The following is a 3,952-nucleotide window of genomic DNA, read 5'->3' as shown; positions in this document are numbered from 1 at the left end:
CTGGCGAGGACGCGCCTGTTCTGCTCGCCGTCGGGCATAATGATGCGAATGTGTCTGGATGCTAATTATTAGAGGGCCGATCCCTGCATCCAAACCCATGACGACATCAAACATACACTGTGATTGTTTTGCATCTAGTTTCGGGAACCGCAAACATGAAGGTAAACTCAGTGATGGCGTCAGGCTGGCTTATCATTGCTGCAACGGTACACCTTGTTTTGCCACGGGTTTTATTTGGCTTTGCACAAACACACTGTACATGAATCATCTTCTTTGGAGGAGAAAATAACCCTCATTATACTAAAACAGCAGAATTAGATCATCTTAAATTATGAATATAACAATATCGATGACGTTACGCGGCAGGCTCGAACAATGCCGACACGTTACTGGCACACTAAGGCTGTGACGTGTTCTTATGCTGTGACATCCCAAGGTCATCAAGGTTGGTATTTTGTTTTTGCTTTTCCAAGGTTCAGCTTTTGCGTACTGATGGTTGATTGGTCGACATAGGTGCAAAGCATGACGTGTTAATATGGCAGGAATAGGATATGAAATTAGCTATTTCATACCAAGGTATGTCTTATGACAGCAGATTTGTTGGTCGCCGTTTCCGATTTCCCAGCTGCCGGTGAATCCCAGCATTTCGGACATATTCGGCGTGATATTCATCGCCTTTGCGCCATTCACATCGTGCGCTTGTGTGTGCAATGAGCTAAAGTCAAATACGTTATATTTTGTATCTAATGTACACGATACACCGCGAGGCCAGTCTTACCAGCCTGCATGGCCATTTGATGCGCATCAAGTGCCTCTGCGGCTTGCAAGCTTGCCAGCGGGATGGTCAGGTCTACAACAGTGCAAGTATTAGGTGCATTTACACTGAACTGAGACGGCATACGCGGTGTATGTGCAGAAAGCGATCACGATATTGACGGTCAGCCATGCCATTCCACCAATCCAACAACAACAGAGAAGAGTGCACCGTCAGACTTCAGTGACGTACAGAGAGCCGGAGGGTGGCACAGTACATCGTCTCTAAAACTATACGCGCCCATACACCAAAGCGGATGGCTAGCGCTCTGTTTTAAATAATGCATGGTTGGAACGCCAGCAGAAATACTGTCAACACCATGTGTGGCACCGGGGTGTTCTCAGCCTGCCAACAGGGGTCACTCTTTCCCAGGCGCTCCCGCAGCTCCTGCATACCCCGCTGGAGCCCCTGGCGCACCTCCGCCAGCTCCATGCGCCTGCCGTGGAGACACAAACAAAGCAATTATCAGACACCACAACACGAGGGATCATGGCATTGTTACGCTGTATACTCATTAATAGCATTGTCTCTGGTATTGGGCTGCTGTTTGACACGCCGAGGCACGCTTTGGCGTAGTTGAGAAACATCACAGGAAGATTATATAAGCTATTCCACCAATCCTCCGGCCCGAAGCAAGTGATGTGTGTGTGTGTGTGTACTCTCATGAGTTATTGAACCACGCCGGATTTCGGTATATCAGTCCCCAGCTCTCACCGTGTTCGCATCAGCGGGAGCTCGCACCGTGCTCACACCAGCGGGCCCCGAACGCACATCTAAGCAGTTCCTTCCGCCGCCGCGGCCTCCGGCGCCACCTGACGGTCGGGGCAGCACTGAATGACCGACATGCGTGGGCACCTTCGAAACCTGTCAAATGTTGTTTGAGCGTATCGCACCACAATGCCCGTAAAACGAGTACTAAATAACCGTATAATACCCGTTTTGGCAATAGCTACTGCGTGAAATACGCAAACGCTAAAATTGGTAAAGAAATGTCCAAGAATGTCGGAGTTTCAAAGAATGTTATTTGGTCTTCTTAAAACAAAAGGTTTTTCACTACAATACATGTTCCGTATGTGGCAGGTTGAGCACGAAGCTTAAAACAATTGCTCGATATATTTTGGAATAGTCCATAGTATTCCACGCCTTTTCTCCTCGTTACTTGGATGGCATTGAGCAACTCGGGTATGCAAGCTACAATGCTTTGGCAAGCAGTGCTGGCAGAAACTGTCAAATTTGTGACAATGGTGTAACAGACGCATGCAATAGCCGATAGAATGGCGAAGAACTTGATTGGATGCGCTATGCCATCACCGTTGGCCTGGGCTCCCGAGAGTTCGCCGTCCAAAGTCGAACAGCAAGCTCATCGCAAGGTCCATAGTCGGAGCGGGAGCTAAGCATGAGGTTCAAAGTCGGACCGGGGAGCTCGTCATAAGGTCTTTAGTCGGGACGGGCGCTTACCATAAGGTCCATAACCGGACTGGCCCGGTGTCCGTCCAAGCAGCTCACACCGTGGCCGGTGCCGCCTCCGCTGCTGGCCCGCCGCCGCCGCTCCGCCGCCAGGGCCGCCGGGACCTCCGAGCGGTCCCCCACCCCGACCGCCGGCACCTCCATACACAATGCCACCCGGGTGGCCGGCACCCCCGTGCGCACCCCGCGTACGCGCCGCCGCCAGGGCCGCCGGGACCTCCGAACGGTCCCCCGCCCGGACCGCCGGCACCTCCATACACAATGCCACCCGGGTGGCCGGCACCCCCGTGCGCACCCGCGTACGCACCGCCGCCAGGGCCGCCGGGACCTCCGAACGGTCCCCCACCTCGACCGCCGGCACCCTCCATACACACTGCCACCCGGCTGGCCGGCACCCCCCGTGCGCACCCGCGTACGCACCCGCCGCCAGGGCCGCCGGGACCTCCGAACGGTCCCCCGCCCGACCGCCGGCACCTCCATACACAATGCCACCCGGGTGGCCGGCACCCCCGTGCGCACCCGCGTACGCACCGCCGCCAGGGCCGCCGGGACCTCCGAACGGTCCCCCACCTCGACCGCCGGCACCTCCATACACACTGCCACCCGGGTGGCCGGCACCCCCGTACGGACCCACGTACGCACCGTCGCCCCAACCGTGGGGACCTGCATACGGTCCGCCGCCCCAACCACCGGACACCTCCATACACACCACCACCCCGGCCACCGGCACCCCCGAACGCACCGCCGCCCGGTTGGCCCGCCGCGCCTCCTGGGTAGTAGTCTACCCCGTCGTATCCCCCGTATCCGCCCGATATCCTCCGTACCCGCCCCGTATCCGCCGCCGCCGCCCCCGTATCCACCGCCGCCGCCGCCGCCGCCGCCGCCTCCGCCGCCGCCCCCGCCCACCGCCACCGCCCCCTGAAACGGAAAGGTGTCCGGATGGCGCATGGGTCAGTGCCGACAATGCGTCTTCGATTCGAGGTGATATACTTCTCATGGTACGTAGGTTGGGAACATGTAGATTTGAGCTTAGCTTATCGCGATGCGATGTGATTGTCGTTTTTTTTTACTTGGATCGATGACTTTGACTGACACTCCGCTGACATATTACTTCAGACTACAAGTTGCTGCGTTCCGATATTTATATTTGTATGCAGTTCAAGTCCGAGGTATGCGGCTGCAAAGTACGTTCACTTGAAATTCAGAACATTTGATTAACATCTGTCGCTCGTTTGGTCGTAAGTGACGTTTGCAAGCTTGAATGATTATCATTATCCCTTGACACAAGAATAGCTTCTCAACCAATCAGTCTCGAACTCCAAACGGAGCGCATATGTTGCATCAGCAAATGCCACGTCATAAGCGGATTACACCTTGCTCGGGCTTATGCCGTGTCCAGGAGAATCGCAGCCGCACTGGTGTGCGCCAAAAACGAACCAGCCTAGTTCCCCAGCGTTCCAACAGATGGCGCTTACCTCCATACTGCGCGGCGGCGCCGGCCGCCACCACCAACACGGCCAGCACGGTTCTCATCCTGGAAAAGGTGTCAGCGGCGGACCATGGGCTCTCTTAAATAAGCTCGCCCCCCCGAAAAGACTGTGACGTGTTTAGAGAGGCCTCTTTAACCGGTAGAACATGCCGAATGGAAGGCAGCAGACACAACGGATATCT

The 3,952-nt window shown here is 55.6% G+C and overlaps 1 long non-coding RNA gene across 1 annotated transcript; it reads right to left on the bottom strand.

The window, feature by feature from the left end:
- Nucleotides 1-211: 211 nt before the first annotated feature.
- LOC119090509 (uncharacterized) lies at nucleotides 212-2,966 on the bottom strand. The gene is made up of 3 exons (XR_005093246.1): nucleotides 2,273-2,966; nucleotides 1,529-1,626; nucleotides 212-1,250 (listed from the first exon to the last, which is right to left on the bottom strand). It is a non-coding gene; the product is annotated as an uncharacterized LOC119090509 (long non-coding RNA).
- Between the last annotated feature and the right edge of the window lie 986 nt (nucleotides 2,967-3,952).

Source organism: Pollicipes pollicipes, unplaced genomic scaffold (genome assembly GCF_011947565.3).
Source record: "Pollicipes pollicipes isolate AB1234 unplaced genomic scaffold, Ppol_2.1 Scaffold_3087;HRSCAF=3621_pilon_pilon_pilon, whole genome shotgun sequence".
Classification (NCBI taxonomy): domain Eukaryota; kingdom Metazoa; phylum Arthropoda; class Thecostraca; order Pollicipedomorpha; family Pollicipedidae; genus Pollicipes; species Pollicipes pollicipes.
Note: the sequence above shows the minus strand (reverse complement) of the source record. Positions and strands in the feature narration are given on the sequence as shown.